This window comes from Panulirus ornatus, chromosome 25 (genome assembly GCF_036320965.1).
Source record: "Panulirus ornatus isolate Po-2019 chromosome 25, ASM3632096v1, whole genome shotgun sequence".
Taxonomy (NCBI): domain Eukaryota; kingdom Metazoa; phylum Arthropoda; class Malacostraca; order Decapoda; family Palinuridae; genus Panulirus; species Panulirus ornatus.
This window is the reverse complement of record NC_092248.1, coordinates 10,372,538-10,393,873: the sequence shown is the minus strand read 5'-3', so window position 1 is coordinate 10,393,873 and position 21,336 is coordinate 10,372,538. Positions and strand designations below refer to the sequence as shown.

Below are 21,336 nucleotides of genomic sequence, written 5' to 3'. Positions count from 1 at the left end.
TCCCTCCTCCGTTATATTTCGTCTTTAGAGCCTGATTATATTGTTCCAGATCTACTGCCTTGTACACGTCCTGAACTCTGACACTGTCGGCAGTCATAGGCCTGCTCTTATTATGTCTCGCTACCAGAATATTTGAGTCAACTTTCTCCGTGTCTTTCCTCAACTTCAGTGAGATATGTCTAGCGTATTTATATTATCAACATGTTTCAAGTCGTTAAAGGTCAAAGAACGTAGTTATTCATCTTTAACTATAACACGACATAAAGATAAGGTTTACCAAAGTATACTTGCTTTCCAAAAATCGAATTATACTCCATTAAAGACGCCGATCATGGATGAAGAGTATTTTTCTATCTACAAATGCATAGTTTAAGAATTGGCCTATCTATCTATCTTTAACTTAGTTCCCCCTTACACGAGATGGATGAAGTGCACAAAGCCTCACATTTCACACGCAATTCATCCTCCATCCTACGTCCGGCGAGGTGGAGGGAACAAAGGCTCCCCCCGCCCTCACACACACACACACACACACACACACACGGGCTTCTTCAAGTTTCCGCGATGTTCATCTTAGTTCGTCAGCAAGATTGCGTCTCCTTGCACACCTCTAACCTCGCCCACACTTGCATATGATCGACAAGCATTCCCCAGCATCTTCATCTGAAACTCCTCCAGCTCTACACTACTATATACTCTACATCTGTGCGTCTCTTTCGCGGTCTACCTCACCACCCCACACGACTTCCCTCCCTCACTCTCACGGTTAACGAGTTCATTTGTCACCAGGGCAGCAGGCTGGAAGTATGTAACAATGTATATAAATCGGAGATTTCTACGCGCACGTTCTCAATGAGTGGGTGACCTCACTCTCTCAAGCCGCCAACTCTCACTGAAACTCGTGTACCTGTTTGTATTTTCCCCCCAGCCGTTGTCATTCACGGCTTGGAAATACTAGACACGCAGGCAGACCTTCTGGTATCTTATGGTACTGTAAGGCCAGACGTGTTCTGCCATCTAGACGAGCAAATGTTAAGAACAAACAGTAAATCGTATCATTCAAGATACGTTTCCAAATGCCAGTGTTTCATCATGCTGGAATCCATATGCAGTTTAATCTCGTCAAAGATCGCCATATTAGTTACCTGTTTGGGAATCTTGTACTCTTACTTTTTTTTTTTTTGATAATACGGATTCGGATTAAATTCATGGGAATTTGTCTTCATGACGGTTCAAGTTATTTTTATATACCGACTGCTGTGTATGCCAGGGCCTCTGAGAGGAAATTTGTCAGGGGGTACAAAGTTTTTTTCGGGTCCCCTTCCCTTCTCTATTAGTCATCCTGTTTTTATCCACTACGGTTTAATGCCATGAGCTATAAGGCCAAAAACCGTTATGGAAGATGAGAGAAGGGTGGAATGGTAGCCCTCATTACATACAAACATTTTCCGAGATCCCAGGAAATTCCCGGGTCCCCTTTTGGACCCCCAGGTCCGGGCACGATGTACCCCCTGCAACCCCCTCTCATTGTCCATGGCTTATGCAACACCTGCCACCGGGTGCATCAATGTACATCAACCGCATCAAAACGACTAAAACCGTGCACGTGGAATATCAAGAGACTATACAACCTTGAGATGACTGATGCAGGCTGCTGCCTTCGTCTCTGGTCAATTGTGAACTGAAAGTTCTGCAGTGTTGAGATTTCGTCCTAGTTTATATAAATTTAATCCACTTGCAAAATAATATTTGCGTACCTAATAATGATATTTGCGCACATTTCCCCTCTGTGAGCTAATTAACGCAAGTTTGCTTACGAATAACCACAAATGCTATATATATATATATATATATATATATATATATATATATATATATATATATATATATATATTTATATATATTAATTTCGATTATATGATCCTGATTACAGCACCGTCAGACAAATTGGATATCATCATAATATGCGAAATGATTAGACTTGTTACATATCATGAGGGTATAGAGTTATGGGAGTCGCATGTGAAGCCCGTCTCGAGCCTCTACCACCTGTATCCACAGAGATTTTCTCACACGTACAGTCTGAATATATGCCACCATATATGTGTGTGTGTGTGTGACTATAAACCTAACCAGCAACGCGACACCCAGCAGAAGCACGACGACACCCGGAAAAAAACGAATACTTAACACGACACCCAGCGTAGGAAGTCGATTGTTCGAGTCTTGATTGTTTGCCTCAGTGAAAAGGAAGTACATTGACGCACTTCCGGCATCGCTCCAGTGCCCTTTATGCCCACTGTCATAATTCATTTTCGGCTCCGAAAGATGGCGGAAAAACTGGCGTTTAAAGCTATAGTTCACTTCCGCGCGCTCAGATGGCGAGAACGATCTTGCCCTCCGAATACCGACCCCAGCAACAGTGCCTCTATGTGACCCAGGCTTCCCCCTCCTGCAGGAGCTCTGTGGGCCCCTCGTCATCGCTTTCCTCCCTCGGGAGCACAACAGACAAGGTCTTTGAATAGACTGGCGATGTATGCGTCAAGCGTCACCCACGTCAGGTTTTGACAAGAGCAGTGCCAAGACCCGATAATGAAACAAGGTTCGGCAAAGAGGTCCGTAGAGCAAAGTCTGGGGAGGAACGATTGTAAAAGGGGCGTGAGTGACTCAGGGAAAAGAACGGAGGGGAAGTTAAGAGAGGCGGAGCCCCATGGCTGGCCAGACATACTGGAGACGAGGTGTGAAGGATTCCACGGGAGTATACGGTGAGTCACGGGGATGGTTATGGCTTGGGAATGGGCAGGGAGGAAGACTGGAACGCAGGGAGACAGGAAAAAAGAGGGAGGAGGGAAGAAAACGAGCTACTGGAAGGTATAAAGGGACCAGCACAATGCGCTCAGTACAGGAAAATGTCGAGTCTGTGTGATTTACGTGATGTCAAGTGTTCAGCAAGGGGTTATGTTCTGTTTGACAGTCGGCGAGGCAGAAAGAAAAGAAAGCACGTAAAGGAAGGGGAATATACAGACGGAGAAAGGTGTAGAATGAAGAAAATTTGTCTTGAGAAGAGGTGAGCGACAGGGAAGGGGGAAGTAGGATAAAAAGAGGGAGTTGGACGGGTGTATGAAAGCCAGGAGGCAGAGGGTCAAGGAGGAGGAGGTAGGCAAGAGGTGGAGGGAAGGGTTAGGCAGGTGAGGAAGAGGAGAGATGGTAAGAACAGAAGTGTGGGGAAGCAACTGGCCGAGCAAGAGAGAGGGCATGAGAGGGGAGGGTGTTACATAAGGCCAGCCCAGAGGGTCGAGTCACCAGGGAGAAGGGATGAAATTCTCTTTACAACGGGAGAGTGCACACAGGGAGGGAAATGATGTACGCCGTGGATGTATACGACAAGGAAGGGAATGTGATGGGAAGGGCGGAGAGGACAGAGTGCTAACAAGAAGGCACATGAAAAACATCAGTCTTCACGAAGGCACAAAACGAGACGCATCCCGGTGGGATCTTACCCTTGACGTGAACAGACGTCCCCAGACAAGTGCTCTCGGGGAACAGACCAGCCGACTTACTCGCCCTCTACTCAACACTTGAGTTGAGCGGGGCGGCCAATACACTGACCGGGACGAAAGGATGACGCGTGTTGGAGATTACTTTGCTCTTCTACCTGACACATCGACCTGACACGCCGACCTCACAAGACCTGACACGCCAGGCTGACTGCTCCTCGTCCTGACATTACGCTGACCATATACACATTTCCTCAGAAGTTGCTGGTAATTGAGAGGGACAGACATACCTCTAATCACTAATTAGTTTTCTCATGGTAGGCAGATTAGAGAGAGAGAGAGAGAGAGAGAGAGAGAGAGAGAGAGAGAGAGAGAGAGAGAGAGAGAGAGAGAGAGAGAGAGAGAGAGAGGACTCGACCACAGCATAAAAAGGTCCACCACTTGTATCACTGCAACAGGTTGAGTTGTGGAACACTAAGTGAAGACTGTGTTTCGTACAACTTAACACGATCATGTATTCTTACATGTATTAGTATTTACTGCATGTATACCATGACTGCATGTATTAATATATTACTGTTGCATGTGTCAGTATATTATCACTGTGTATCAGTATATCATTATTGCATGTATCAGCATATTATTGTTCCTTCTATTAGTATATACAACCAGTATGCCTTAGCAATCACCTGTCAGTTTGGTCTCCTGCCTCTGTTACGAATCCTTACATATGTTGATAGTATCCACGAGGACCCACAATGTAACTAAATCGGGTGAGTGTCCGATAACCCCGGCTGGGGGAGAGGCCTGGAACATGACTCTCACATGTGGCCTTACCCACTTGAGCAAGAGGGTACGACCCTTGGGTATAACAGTTCGACCACTGAGCACGAAAGTACGACCCTCCCCCCCTTTTTTTTTACCAGCACGATGGCTCGATCTCTTCGAGCACGACGGTACGACCGTCTTAAGAACGATGGTGCGACTGTAAGGTCCTCGAGTAAGATGGCGTGACCCCTGACCATGATACCCAAGGGTCGTACTGTCGTGCCTTAGGAATCGACGGAGCTAACCGTCTGGAGGGGGGAAGGGGGGACGGGGCGCACATCTCCCCCGAAGGAGGGGGATGAGAGAGGAAAACACTGAGGTCACAAGGGTACATACCTCCAGCTGCGATCACCATACTCCAGAGTTATCTCAGTGGCTACCCAGGTGATGATAAGATAACCACAAGGGCGCCTTCTTCGCACTTTTTTCCTCCCCGTGGTGCCCCTTGGGAGAGGGCGGGGGGGCTGATTAATACTAGGGGGCAGAGTGGCGGACCCCCTAGTGAACGATACACATATAGGAGGGGGAGAAAGTATAGAGGGGAGGGGAAGGGAAGGGAAGGCGAGGCGGCGGGTTAAACAACAGGGGGTAGATTAATACTTGGGAGAGAGAGAGAGAGAGAGAGAGAGAGAGAGAGAGAGAGAGAGAGAGAGAGAGAGAGAGAGAGAGAGCAGACTAATACTAGGAGACAGGGCAGTACTTGAGCCATGCACGTTAATGATCTCTAACCTACATTCGCGTTACATGATGTAATCTACCGCCCCTACATCTGTGGTAGGACCTAATGAATTCAACGAACACCTGCGTTTCTCGCTCTGCATCTGTGGTAGGATCTAACGTATTTAACGAACACCTACGTTTCTCGCTCTGCATCTGTGGTAGGATCTAACGTATTTAACGAACACCTGCGTTCCTCGCTCTGCATCTGTGGTAGGATCCGATGTTTTTAACGACCACTTGCGTATCTCGCTCTGCATCTGTGGTAGAATTCGACTTGCATATCTGATTGCAGTTCAACATGTAACTGTAGCATAATGTACGTGGCAAATAACCTAATTGCATCATCATTATCGTATCATAAACCTTCAAGTTTCTACCAGCAACTGATCTCGGCCTTCTGGCGCAGTCCCCACAACAACGCTCTTATTCTTAGCTCGAGAAATATAGCGTAAGAAATTTCAAAGTAAGAGGTGGAGGTGTTGGATATAGAGTCCTGGCGTGGGGTACTAAGGTTATGGCATGTGGCGTGAGGTTGAGACCAGGCGTCGTGAGGTGTGGGGTTACCGCACACACAACACCAGCTTTGTACTGGTTACTAAATGTTGAACCAGAGGATCATCAGATACCACAAGAACCTCTTAAGTGATATCATATCAGGTAATCTAGCGGCATCTTCCCCATCAGTGTCTCCGCAGTCAGCTGGTCATGGAAGATCTGACTTCTTTTTTTTTTTAACTTGCCATGACAACACAGGTGTTCAATCTGTGGGGAAGAGCTATTACTATAGGGGTTACAGACAGTCGTAATTCCCAGATGACGATGGTATTACCTCTAACCTGCCGTCAGGTCAGAGGTCACGCCGTCATACCTGCATCTTGCGTCACAGTTATGACCTAAGAATCAATAACTGTATAACGTAGAAATGCTTAACTCATCCATACAAAATGTTAATAAATCTGTTCGTTAAATGAGTAACGAAAGGATTGCAGTTCTCGTGAAACTTGCATTTATATATTAATGAGCGTTTAAAGTCAGTATGTAACAGAAAAAGCGACCCTGTAACCGTGTAACGTATTTACTTATCTCGTTCCCATAAGGTCGAGAAAATGAAGGCATATTTACCAACAAATAAATTAATATCCTTGCAGGGAGCCATGAGACATTTTCTTAATAAAAACTTGCTTGATATGAGTTACATTCATGAGGTAGTTTGATCGAGTAAGTAATGAAAGGGTAAGAGAGATGTGTGGTAATAAAAAGAGTGTGGTTGAGAGAACAGAAGAGGGTGCATTGAAATGGTTTGGTCACATGGAGAGAACGAGTGAGGAAAAATTGACAAAGCGGATATTGTGTGTCAGAGGTGGAGGGAACGAGAAGTGGGAGACCAAATTGGAGGTGGAAGGATGGAGTGTAAAAGATTTTGAGTGATCAGAGCTTGAACATACAGGAGGGTGAAAGGCGTGCAAGGAATAGAGTGAATTGGAACGATGCGGTATACCAAGGTTGACGTGCTGTCAATGGATTGAACCAGGGTATGTGTAGCGTCTGGGGTGAACCACGGAAAGTTCTTTGGGGCCTGGATGTGGAAAGGTTGCTGTGGTTTCGGTGCATTACACATGACAGCTAGAGTGTGTGAACGAATGTAGCCTTTGTTGTCTTTCCTGGCGCTACCTCGTGCGCGCCGGGAGGAGGGGGTGCCATTTCATATGTGGCGGGGTTGCGACGAGAATGGATGAAGGCAGCAAGTATGAAGTTATACATGTGTGTATATATGTATGTATACGTTGAAATGTATAGGTATGTATATGTGCGTGTGTGGGCGTTTATGTATATACATGTGTATGTGGGTGGGTTGGGCCATTCTTTCGTCTGTTTCATTGCGCTTCCTCGCTAACGCGAGAAACAGCGACAGAGCATAACGAAATAAGAATATGAATAATAATAATAGAAATAATAATGATAATAATAATAATCATTATCATTATGTCCATTCATTCGCCGTTTCCCGTGATAGCGACGAAGCGCTGGGAATAAACGAAGAAAAGGCATCATTTGTTCATTCATTATTATTATTATTATTATTATTATTATTATTATTATTATTATTATTATTATTATCATTATTATTGGGAGAGTTAAGCACCTCGATTGATGTATTGGGATGGCTGTATCGCTAAGGACTGAGCACCTAGGGTGACACGACATTTAACAAGACACTCAAACCATCGCTCAGGTCGTCAGGTGGTCATGTGTGGTGAGCATGAGATTTTTTTATGAGATGTCAAGAAATCAGTTGGTGCGCAGAGCACCCCCGAGTGCACGTTGCAAGTCACGCTGACGCTGGGGGTAAATAAGTGCTACGCGGGCGAAGGCCAGACGTTAGAGGAACCTCTGTTTATGACTTTTCTACTTTTTTTTCATGAGCTTTGCAAAAGACGCTGGTGACGTGACGAGGTGACATCCACTGAAAAGACGCTGGTGACTTGACGCGGAGACATCCACTGAAAAGACGCTGGTGACGTGACGCGGTGACATCCACTGAAAAGACGCTGGTGACGTGACGAGGTGACATCCACTGAAAAGACGCTGGTGACGTGACGCGGTGACATCCACTGAAAAGACGCTGGTGACGTGACGCGGAGACATCCACTGAAAAGACGCTGGTGACGTGACGCGGTAACATCCACTGAAAAGACGCTGGTGACGTGACGCGGTGACATCCACTGAAAAGACGCTGGTGACGTGACGCGGAGACATCCCCTGAAAAGACGCTGGTGACGTGACGCGGAGACATCCCCTGAAAAGACGCTGGTGACGTGACGCGGTGACATCCACTGAAAAGACGCTGGTGACGTGACGCAGAGACATCCCCTGAAAAGACGCTGGTGACGTGACGCGGTGACATCCACTGAAAAGACGCTGGTGACGTGACGCAGAGACATCCCCTGAAAAGACGCTGGTGACGTGACGCGGTGATATCCCCTGAAAAGACGCTGGTGACGTGACGCGGTGACATCCACTGGGGTGGTTAGAGAAGCAGTTCTCCCGGAATCTGAAAGGCAACTTGGTTGTGGGTAGAGTATCGTGTTCCAGGGTACAACTCCAATATATTCTGAGGCACTAAGACTTGGTCCCCCCCTCAGCATGGCGATACGATACGTCGGTACTATGACCCTTCTGGTGAGATTTACCCTGTACCGTCTCGTGGTGCAGGGTTCGTATACCAGTGCACACGAGTGCATAATGAGGACGGACGACCCAGTTCAACATTTCTCGCGAAGGATGTTAGGGGGACTTGGCTGACGACCCTGCTCTGAATGTCGCTTACCGTGACTTCTTGCCTTTTCAAGGTCTGTCGCCTTCCTTGGGTTTGTCGTGGGTAGGCTTTATGAGAGAGAGAGAGAGAGAGAGAGAGAGAGAGAGAGAGAGAGAGAGAGAGAGGTGGAAGAGGTCGTGTATATTGAAGTACAAGCCTTAAAAAAGATGACTGATTATTAGCTCAGAGACACACATATGTTGCGCCAGATGTAAACTGGTGAAAAATAAGAGATTGAGAGACATGAGCATATTGTCTTCCTCCACCCAGACATGGGAGGAACATCTACAACACCTTGAAAAGGTAGATAGATAGACATTAGATAGATAGATAGATGAGAGAGAGAGAGAGAGAGAGAGAGAGAGAGAGAGAGAGAGAGAGAGAGAGAGAGAGAGAGAGAGAGAGAGAGAGAGGGGAGCTGGAGGTGATGGAAAAGCCTGGGTGGAGAAGAGTAGAATATCCACTTTAGTCATGATGGGTGAGCCATGGATATATAGGGGTCATGACGTTAACTGAGCTGGCTGGTTGAACATGACGCTACGACCAGCGGGATATAAAGGGGGTCAACTCTGACCTGACCCCCACCCCTCGTGGGTTACGACAGAGGCAATGGCCATCTTGTCGTGACGTCGTGGTCAAAGGTCGTGGTCATGGTTCGTATCGTCGTGCTCACTGGGCTTTCAACACCCACCTTTACGAACGAGAATGAGGGAAACCAGCAGAATGGTGTCAAATGAAGCACTTGACTACCATCAGGTTAACTGCAGTACGACGCAGTGTCTGCATCAGTGGATGGCGTTACGATCCATCAGTTTAACGGACCTAGGTTCGAGTCCCGGACAGGGGCAGGAAACCGCCTTACAAACCCACCCCAGTTGTTCATCCTCTCCTTCTGGGGCTGGTTGATTAATGGGATACCTGGCGTATGATGGAGTGTGGACGTGTATTGCATAGGTTAGGACATCGAATCTGTACGAGGTTAAGAGACAGGACAGACACGGGTGAAAAACCCTTTTCGTAACATTTAAGTAATTTCTTCACCAGATGATCAGGGAACCCAGCTCTGTAGGCGGGGATATTACCTGTAGGAATGAATGTGGGGAACAATTAATAGCATAATACACCATATGACATAATTTGCATCGTCGCTTATTGGAAATATATAAGCAATTGGTTGTCAGTACAACGTAAGCCGCTGCCCTACTGCCATGTGACTTTAAAACGAATAAGTTCGTTAGCCATTGCGTTAAGCCATCCCGCAGAAGAAAAAATGTATCCATGTACATTATTGAGGCTGGGGCGAGCGAACAGGCCAAAGAAAGCGAGCACACGCCGAGCGGACGCAAAGTAAATGCCAAATCGACCTTTGGCGATCTGACCTCGATAGATACCATGGAAATGTTTTCTTCTAAGCGTTGGCGACGTCTTCATAACACTCATAGTAAGAGGATGTGTTGCTGTGAGTGGTAAACGTAACACAGTGCCGTCCGTGATTCGTAAATGAGAAAAGAATAAGTAAATAACTCAACTTCTTTGACTATCGTGCAACTCTGTAATAAACTAGAGTATCAGTACCAACATCTAAGACAATTCAAATAAGTTTTGAGATAGTCAGTATACTTACCTCTGTTCAGTATGTAAATAATGGTATATAAAAAAAAATGCAAAAGCTATGATTTACAAGAGCCACCAACAGAAATTTACATATGAACATTCATCCCCCTAATTTTGGTGCAGAGAGCGCAATATTTTCTTGCATACCTCCGAGAATCGGGAGGGCTCGGTAATGTCAAAAGACGGCATCCGGGGATTTACAAAACCGAATCGATCTTTCGCCAGACCCTTTCCACCCGTGGCGGTGTGAGCAGGTAGGGATTACGTCTCGCCCCAGTTAATACGGTTGAAAGCAAGGTTTTCGAAGCAACATTCACCAAGAACACACCTGGTCCTCTCGGCTGTGGGGAGATGGTTCCATTACAACGCTTTCTTCTTATCTGCGTCTGTGAAGCGCAGTCGCAGAACGACTGTGATAATACCATGTAAATTTTGACTGAAGGTAGAATGCCACCTGGTGTGCCGTGTCACGAAGTACTTTCTCCCGAATTACAGACGCCCAAACAGATGATTATTTGACTATAAACTAAATCACCCACAATAGTGTGAGGTACTGCTACGTCGTGTTAAGGGTTCCTTTACACTGGGTCCCGTCAGCCATACGCTCAGTCCTGTAGAAATTAGTCGTAATTATGTACGTCAAATGTGGTATACTTTGCGGTAAATTCTCCCCTTACCAGAACACTTGACCGCACGTCAAGGTAAGGCTAACCACTGGCTGCTGGCGTAGTATGTAATGATGACGGCTAACTCCCTTTCCTCTACCAGGCATTTCCACACGATTCTCTTCAACGCACGTGAAGACGCATCTACGTAGGCCTTTTAATTTCTTCATAAAATTTTGGACTCCTTTTCCTCCCGTATAGCAGTCTTAACTCCCCAAGCCTCTCCTTGAAAAGCAATTTGATACTTCTCGTTTTACAAGGCAGTTCTAAGCCATTTTCCCCCTTCTCACAAGGCAGTTCAGTACCTTTCTCCTCGTACGTAACAGTTGAAAGTCTCTATTATACACGACACTGCATCTCCTCTCTCCTCCTAACTTATATGCTTCTCTCATCTCGCATGACATTTCAAATGCCTCTCTCCTCTCGGGCATAAGGTGCATGATTACCTGCGATTACCGATATGGTCTCGTGAAAGAGGATTTTTTCCCAATTCGTGGAGCCACAAGCCTTCTGTATCATACACTTTTTCAGTGTTTCAAGGTTTTCCTTTCACTGTTACTTTACTTATAAAACAACTGAAAACACAAGGACAAGACCAACTAACGTTGCAGTATTCCTGACCATCACTAAGGATCATTTAGTACAGTAACTTCCAAGTTTTCCCAAAGACTAGCTCAGGGCAGTCTGATGGGAAACACGCCTCATTCTCTCGTCCGCAGTGAGACACGAAAGATTATAGAGAATAAACCCAGTACACGACTTGGGATCGCTGAAAGTGAGGTGAAAGAACATCGGTATGGTGTGACAGTGCCTAAAGTCAACGTCAAAATACAAGAAACCTTGAGCATCTGGCTGTAAACATTCAGCTTTGATCCTAGGGACAAATTGGAAAGTATGAGTACAGGAGGATCGGAAGCATCTCCAAAATTTGACAAGGAAATACATGGGGAGTTGCGAGTGTCCGTCTGATTAAGACGATATTGGATATCAGAGGCAACTTCCTATGAACTGTAGGCCTGCAGATGGCAAACTAGTTGGCCAAAAGAAATAAAAGAGGAACCTAGTCACCATATCACGCTTTTTGGGGTTAACTCAAGCACCATGATCCCTAGCCACGTAGGTTCCATACCTACATCGTGTGGAGTTCACTCCCCGACTGAACAAAACAAGATTCACTGGAAGCAACGCAACAAAACGACCAGTTCAATGACATGTGCAAAGTTCAAGCACCTTGGCACATGCACGGGTTCAGAGAGTCGTTTTAGAGGCCTCCTCCACAAATATCCACAATATGCCAACGGGTCCGACCAGCTTTACTTCCTCAGTCGCACTCGGAAGTCCTAAATTCCTTGAGTGAAGGCTAGTGAACTGTGGCACATAAAAAAAATGACCAGTCATTTTCTACGAGAGGAAAGATCAGCATCAGCGTAGCTGTAGAATCTTGGAAACAAGATGTATACAGAACAACCATACATAAAGGTGCTGAGGACTGTGGTACCTTGCTGAACTCTCCAACTATTGATACCTGCAGTATTTTGCCATTGTTTACATAGGTCATTGTAATTCTTTTTTTTCCTCAAAGAGAAATGAAAACATGTTCCGACGAAGATTACTTTGTTCTGTCCTTTTCAATAACGCATCGGACAACATAAAATGATGTACACTCATGTTACTTCAAGTCAACACACGGTATCAAAACCGGTTTGTATATATCTTATACAAGGAGGGTAACTAATTCATCTGCTAACCATTTCCACAACGGTGGTAAAATTAGCAGGATGCAGTTTGTGTGTGTGTGTATGTTCCATAAGGTTTTAAAGCACATTAATGTTAAGATAAATGGGGTGAAATTACCGATATTTATACGTTAACGTATTTCAGTCAAATAACGTAAATTCCTAAGTTTCATCAGCCATTCATCTGGATATCTTAATCTTGAATGTAAATACACGATCAACTGAAACGCTTTACTCATACAATATTCGCATTCAAGATGATAAGGGACCAAGCACGGGTACAAATCACACAACCTGCTTCATAACTTTCACTTTCACAGAGAAGGGATAGCTGAACTGATATCTGTATAACAGGTAATTTTAGAACATTATATATATATATATATATATATATATATATATATATATATATATATATATATATATATATATATATATATATATATATATATTCGCCTCTTCCTGCATTAGCAAGGTTTGCGCCATGGACATACAAAGAAATGGCCTCGTTCGCTCACATTCACTCTCTTGCTGTAATGTTTAATGCAACTAAACCACAACCCTGTATCTACCATCCACAACCAGGCACTGCAGACCTTTCCTTGGTTCTATCTAACCGCTTCATATGCCCTGTTTTAGTCCACTGCTTCCAGAGAAGGACAATTATGTAAAGTAAATACATAACTTGCATTGAATTTCTTATTTATTCCTGTAAAGGCACAGTAAAAAAAAAATGCTGCAAACTGTTTACGAAATCAGTACAATGACAACACTAGTTCTGAGCCATGATATCTCTTCTCACAATGTGCAAAAACAAATCGTACACAGTCTTGAAGTCTCCTTCCCTCCTCTCATTAATCTTCCAAAAAATCAACAATTACAAAAGTAAAAGTACAATCAAACGTCGGTTGGCAGCATCGTAAATCTAGGTCAAAGTCATCCGACTCTAGCTAAATGTCGAAGTGAGAGTGTCGACTAGGGTCCCCATTGTCTGAGGAAGAGGTTTTGATACCGTTAAGCAGCTACACTAGAGATCAATGGAAATATGGAGATGACTTGGAAGGCAAATGCTTTAGGTCTTCTCAAGGACCAAAGATTCACCAGCGATAGGAAGAGCGCGGGTTGACAGCACAACACTGGGGAGGGTATCATATGGCATGGGAAACTTGAGGACATATGAGTTTTGTTGTTTATATTGACACGCAAACCACATCACGGAATCTAAACATAATACACAGATGAAAGATCCCACTCTTTACATTTTCAGTTGATTATCTCCTTTCTGGCAATCATAGACTACTTCAGTTTTTAACTAACCAACGCCGTACTTTATATAAACTTAAGTTAGGGATGAGAATGTAGTGTCACATCCACACACTTTCAATCTGCCCTGTATATTTGCAGATGTAAAGTAATTAAGACCATGAGATATTATGTGCTATATATAGACAGAATACTTGAATACGCAAGAGCATGATACATGATACTTGTACTCTGGAGAGCAGAGAGAGTTGATGGGGATAAGCAGGGTGGGACCTTGAGTATTTGCCATTTAAAGCCTCTGTAATCGATAAGGTCTACTACCGTTGCCATTTTTAGTTAGACCCACCTTGCGACGCTTAAAACCAAAGGCTGACCAAATTAACTCATTATATCGTCGTTTACTTTTGATAGTGTCAGATGACTCTCCATTAACCACGTCTTCTAACTACGACTTGACAACACGTTTAAATTTACCAGATTTCACCTTGGCGACAAATTTAATTGGTTAATTACATTTGCAAGGGTCCCTACGATAAAATTATACGTTTTTTCTCTAGTATCGAAAAAAACGCACGGCTTCCAGCCTCCCGCATGGCGCATCTTCAACACTTAACGCCTTTAAATACGACCTGGATTTTCTCACTCGCACTCCTTTTAAACCATAAACGTAAAATTAACAGACAACGATCATATTAACAACAACACATAAGCTATATGGCACTGAAGCTGATCACGTACCGGAGATTATACACAAAAAATATTGCACGGGGATTGGTAGCCAATCCGATATTATAGATGGTAGACCAAGGGCAAGTTTTCATCAACAGATAAGCATCAGCTTACAGTATATCTTCCTAATAACTAAGCACTCTTAACACTCCCGTCTTCCTTCTTCTAATTCCTTGATTTCCTCTCGACTATTTTCCCATTGTTGTCCTTGACCTGTAGGGGGGACCTAATTACTTTACCTCATCTGGTTTCAATTTTCTACGCAGGACAGCATCAGATTGTGGTGGTACGGAGGCGACGCGTCGGCGGTGGCTCTACAGATGTCTGGTTACTTGCGTGATAGCAGCGGCGGGCGATAATAGATGTGCTGGTCGCTGGTAACACGTAATTAATGGTGGGTAGTGAATGTCTGTGTGTGTGTGTGTGTGTGTGTGTGTGAGTCAGGTGGACTCAAATATACCTTGATGGTTGGAAGGGGAGAGCATTATGTCACAACTTTCCCCGACCTCGATAACACCCCCCCCCCAACCCCACGTCACACAGCGCTGTCAAACCGGCCGCGCAAGACCTCACGAGAGCCCTTAAAGACCACCACCTTTATTGGTGTTAATCTTACTGCAGTTGCTTTTGTTGGTTTTATGACTGGTGCATGTTGCTTCAGATGCTTTCTGTTGGTTTTAAGATAAACGCAATTGGGGAATTAGTGGTGTCGTAACGGGACATTTATATATATATATATAAGTTCCCAAGTGCATTTTCGTGTAATAATCACATCATCAGGGGAGACGCAAGAGAGAAATATGACAGTCAGTTGATATACAATTTAGAGATGATATACAACTTAGAAACGTAGCTAGGACGCCATTTGGTAAACATATATATATTGTAGTAAATTATATACACACATGATGCATTGATATGAGTAAACTAGCTGAAAAAAGCTCCAAGCTTTTCATCCTCTGCAGTGGATCGGAATATAATCGAAATCTTGAAGCTACTGCGTATATTTTTCCAGCGATTTACTCATATATATATATATATATATATATATATATATATATATATATATATATATATATATATATATATAGATATATATATATATATATAGAGAGAGAGAGAGAGAGAGAGAGAGAGAGAGAGAGATAGAGATAGAGAGAGAGAGAGACCTGCTAAAATTTCGCCATATGACAGGGCTACCGCGTACCTCTCACCGCAAAAACCGCTTATTTAGTAATAATTTCAGTCTCTTCTTCCAGGCACATTGCACAGTTGTCTGGTTTTGGGTTCATCCGGAACTATTTTTGGCCGTCAAATTATCTTTTCTACGTAAGAGCAGCATATATATATATATATATATATATATATATATATATATATATATATATATATATATATATATATATATATATATATATTCATTCATTCATTTATTCATTTCACTTGGCAGTACATTAAAATTCCATCTCGTACATGCGGCCCTCATAGTTTAATGTTTGATGTCTCTTTGATGCATCTCATAGTATTTTGGTCGATATATATATATATATATATATATATATATATATATATATATATATATATATATATATATATATAATCATGTTATGAGGTTTATGAAAGAGTGTTTCCTAATTCCCTTTACTTGCGTTCTAGCGTAGACCAACGCGTATATATCTTTCTTCTTTTAAAGCTACATAGGTCAAGTTTTTGTTAGATTCACCGGGCTCTCACTAGCACGGGTCACTGTCCTACTGACCAGTAGTCGAGTTCAAGGTCTTACAACCTCTCTTGATGATACCAGCAACATTCCTGGGGTCAGGTAAACATGCCGTAGTACAGCAGTGTCCACTCGGTGTCCTATATTTTGGCGCTACCGTTCACAGGGTGGGCAGCGAGTCCGAAATAAATCGATCCTTCTTGCGGCAAAAATGAAAAGAGAATTATGGTGAATCATCCACCTTCTTGAGGTTACTGTTGCCGCAGTGAAGGTAAAATGGAAGGAGGAATAGTTAAGTGGGGAATACCAGCTCGGGTGATGGGGAAATACGGACCCTACTGACTAGTGTGTGTGTGTGTGTGTTGGGGGAGGAGCCCCACTGAGGCTGTGGGAGCACACCGGTGAAGAAACAGAAAAGGACTGAACTGTAGTACAAATGTAATTCACTAAAGTTGCCCTGAAAGATTCACCTACTCTTCCATATGTTAGTCATTATTTCCATTACCATGGTGAGCTTTTATTTCAGATATCCCTCGACTGTAAGAGTGGGTAGGTTTTCTTCTTTTTTTTTTTGAGCCACTGAGGTAATTACCACCATTTTCCTCGTCGCAGGCTATACATTACATCCTGTTGACCATGAAATCCGCCAGTGTGTTCCATCCAGCGAATTTTTGGTGACTACTGAGGCGTCCAGAGAGCAGCCTCGGAGAGGAGTGTACACATCCTGGTTCCTTACAGTGGTCACCAAGTCCCTGAGTAAGTGTCATGCAAAAACCATGAGTCATCATGATTACCCGATGTGGGTGGGTAGGTGTGTGTGTTTGGCTATATTGTGGTGCGTCGTGCGTATGTAAATGTGTAAATAAGAATTTGTGTAAATGAGTATCTATATGTACGTATGTGACTGAACAGCAGTGCTTGCCTTTGAGAGTGCACCTGTACTAAAGCATGTACGTGTTCGCTACAAGGCCAATCATTACCCCACAGGATGAGTATTGTCAAAATACAGTCATGTGTGAGCTACACCACAATGCATGCCCTACACTCACTACAACAACTGTGATATGAAGAAGTAATCAATGATGTTCTTGACGTGTAAAATTAGCGGGAGAGAAGAACCACAGAATCTAGCTCAGCATTATTCCTGTGCAGGGACGCAACTACACTATATAAACCAGAAGGGAAGCAACGATTACAAGGATATTGAACCCAGGTACGCCAACGTGACTAGGGCAAATCATATGACAAAATTACGTTATAAGATAATTTACGACTGAAGAAGACTGATCCCATGAAGATTCTCATGGAAACGAGTGTATACAGACAAAAAAGAAGGCTACGTCGTTCCTCTTTATCAGGACAGCCAGAAAGCATTTGACACTATCCCACAAGAAGCTGGTAAAGAAGCTAGATGGCTGGAGGGAAAATCACCTTAGTGACAGAGATCAATGGATGCATGTTAGAGAAGCCTTTTCGTAATGGGTTGGGGTTACCAGTGGTGAACTTTTCCTCATCTCTGTAAATAACAAGCCGGAAGGATTGGACTCTTACCTGAATATATTTGCAGATGATGCCAATGCCAAGGTCATGATGGAAGTGTAGAGTGCGGAAGATTGCATCAACTTACGAAGGTCCCAGACAAACTCCAAAGTTCGTATGGCACCTCAGTTTTAAAAGTTTGGATAGAAAAAAGTAGCTGAATGTCCCTTCGGAGGTAGAATTCCCTCCCTGTACCGTTCAAATAGATAAACACACTACAAAACTTTGATACATACGACAAATCTACCACTCTGTCACAACCACTACCAGCTATGGTTAATACCACATGAAAACACTACTAATCACTTTATCACGCTGCTGTATTATCGAATTAATGGTATCTGACAAGTCCTTATCAGCAGGTCCGCCCAGTCCATCGCTGCCTCATCCACCACCTTCGCTACACACCTCCATACCTCTTCTCGGTTGCTATGACAAGATGCTCATTATCATCATGGCAAAAACAACGGAGTTCCGAGCCTGGTAACACTGGCAAGTATTCCTTGGCCTTGTTTTACTCACATGGTAACAGCGTGCTAAAATGTTCATGGCGTACTTTTCTGACATTATATGTTGACAGTAGTATTACTTCCTTTCTTTGCATATTTGTTTAATGAAACTAAACACATTTCCATCTTCAAGTTCCCAAAATTGAAACATTACCAACGTTCAACCAACTAAACACATCCTGACGTTTACATGTACGGTACACATATGGTTCAATAGCCATCTGTTTATCTGTTCTACTTACATTTTTTCTTATCTATGACGACTTATGCTCTGGAAGATTTTTTCCCCTTATATTCTCTTAACCTATTCCCAATAATTTTCTATATAAATTTTCAACCTAGCTTACGGTGATTCATATTCATATAACCCAAGGCATCCAATGAAAATGTACAAACGATCCCAAATGTGTACAAATGTACTTGGACGTTCATAATTTTCCCATATGGTATGACTTAACAGCCTTGCACACAATCATGTGCTGTGGCCTTGGGAGTGGCTAGGTGGGATGTAGAGGAGAGGGAGGGGGGACTGTTGCCTAAACCCTTAGGCACTATCGCATAACCCATAACTCCAACCATACGCCCATCCTTCTCCTATCCACACTATTCCATCTACACTCTCACTTTTCTACTGTTGACACGTCCTTTCCTTCCAAAAGTACACAGTCCCATTCTTCCCCAACCACGTTCATCTAATCCATATAGTCAAACGTTCTTATATTCATTCCAATAAATGGATTATCGATTATCCAACATTCCTGCATTTAGTCCATACACAGAACCATTTCTTTCAGTCGTGACTTATTTAAGGACATAAATTTCCAGCTCTTTTACAGCTGGTGTGTATACGTGTTATATAAACTATGAATTAACTATAATAAATAATAATCCACTAACATAAAGCTGTATTGATTGAAAACTTTTTACTTTACGTTCTTCTAGTATGGTATCATCATGGGTGATCGGTCCTCGCGTACAGAAATACATGAGTATTGTGCTTAGATTTGTACTAACAGCAAGCATGACAATTGGTACACAACACATACGCACAACACGCACCAGCTCACTTTTTACACGTGTACTAGAAACCTTCAGTATGAAAACCAGCGCGACTAGAATCCATTTCCGTTACGCGTTCTACTTCCAAAGAACGTTCCCAGTTCATCTTGAGTTAACTGAGTATCAGTAACATACAAGAACATTTACATCTTGTATATACACGAGTACCCTAAATAAACGTAACTGGGATTAGACAAATCGAAGCATCCATCCTCAAGCCCCTGAGAGCAGTTTCGCGGAAGATAAAATTCTACCATAGCGTCTCTTTCTGTGTCTTTTACAGGAATAGATCAATACTTCAGTGTAATCTACTTAGAAATTACAAATGAATGCATACATATGCCAGTTATTCTAAGATCATTTTTATACATTTCAACTGTGATGCTTAGTTTTTTTTTACTTCGTCTTAATCTTACAGTATTTGTATTTCTTCCTATAACAATCTAAAATATAAATCGATAACTTGGCGCCACATATTGTCATGAATGAGTAATACTATAATCTGGGAACTGTCATGCGCCACGCAGTAGGGACTGTGCTCTTACACCATGAGTGTTGCTTACCGTGACGGACCGACCAAGACATATGCATCTGTGTACACCTCAGCAATCTACGCTCAGTTAAACAAGATATTCACACACCGTATATTTCCCACAGTAACAAGAAGAGCGGCACCTGATAGTGACTTACGTGCTACGACCTATGTTGTAACTACCTTCATATATATAAACTTACAGTAAAGCTGAAAACTCTGTCAACTTACCCCGTTATTACATTAGGAGAGACGGAAAAATAGTATCTGATCTTACCTGGCGCCACCAAAAGATAACTGTGTCGTAATATAATGCACTTCGCTACAAACACTTCCTTCTCACACTACAGCCTGACCGGGATTGTCTCTCTCCCACACCTACTGATGTATACAGAGTGTATCGTACGCCGCCAGCGAGGATCCATTATTTAAGTGCTCTTTAGAGTTCTAAATAAAGTTTTATATTTTAGATAATGATATAGTAAGATGAATTATATATAATACACACATACATATCGTAAAATACAATTGGCGGAAAAAAAGAGGTAGTCAAATAAAGAAATCAATAGAATTTCGTCGTCTGCCTTGTTGCCGTATCCGTAAAACTTGTCTTACAGTATACGGTAGTGTCCGAAGTCTATTAGAGGCACGGAATATGAAACTTGTTGCAGTGTGTGGACCTAATGGTAGAGTTTTGTAAGGTTTACAAATGTTTGTCTTACACAAACAGAATTGTGTATTCTATGGTAGAGACTCCAGTACTAGAGTATGCAATAAATGGCTCCCTTAAAATTTTGAAATCGTATCGATACGAACATAGTTTATGAATGTTTAGTTTACATGTATATCTATTAATGATATGCTTTCTGAGTTTTTTGTATGCTATGGATTTTCTTGGTAGAGCTAAGGTGCCCAGTCTACAAATCGTAAGACATTAAATTAATGACTCTTGAAACATATTTACAGTGCAAATCCTTTTGCCATTTGCGAATGTAACCGGGTGAATTGGGTCTGAAAATGTCACTGCGATGTCTATATTGCTGAGAATCTGAACCTTGCGTTTTTCTAGGCTTTTCAAATTGTCCTCGTGACTCTCAAACGTCGAGGGGTAGAGAAACTTTCACCGCCTGTAAAACAGATTTTTTGCCTGTGGCCCCCTCGGAATAAGTGGAGAACGTCAGGGGAAGTGCATGAGATACCCAGTGAAGGGAATTCCAGCAAGACAGAAAATTGTAAATGGAACAAAAACGAAGCATTGTGACCTTAGTTACCACAAAGCAAGAAAAATACTGGAGGAAACTAGAGTACTATCAACAGAAAATGAATAATCACAGGAGACAATTTCGGCAAATAACAACAATAATCAAGAATTAACAAAATAGAGGAGCAAGTTATATCAAAGAAAAATTAAATGACATTAAAGTGCGAAATTGTAAATAAAGGGTCAGTTGTAAGCCTCTTGTGACGCGTTCTTATTTGCTTAACTTGTGGATATGAATTAATATCAAAAGGCTTAATAAGATGCATCTTCCGTGTACCGTAATTATATTCCTGACAAGCAGATCATGGTAAGAAAACTTTTTAGTTTAAAAAAATACTCAAAAGATGG

General features: G+C 42.8%; 1 protein-coding gene across 6 annotated transcripts in view; it reads right to left on the bottom strand.

The window, feature by feature from the left end:
- Positions 1 to 20,151, bottom strand: part of LOC139757253 (alpha-tocopherol transfer protein-like) — a 42,380-nt gene extending 22,229 nt beyond the window's left edge. For 2 of the 6 annotated variants that reach the window (XM_071677557.1, XM_071677558.1), the window contains exon 1: positions 20,005 to 20,083. The gene's annotated coding sequence lies outside the window, so the exon portion shown is untranslated. Of the gene's footprint in view, positions 1 to 17,639; positions 17,894 to 20,004 lie in introns of those variants that run through there. The other 4 variants (XM_071677559.1, XM_071677560.1, XM_071677555.1 and 1 more) reach the window with 3 other exon arrangements.
- Positions 20,152 to 21,336: the final 1,185 nt, after the last annotated feature.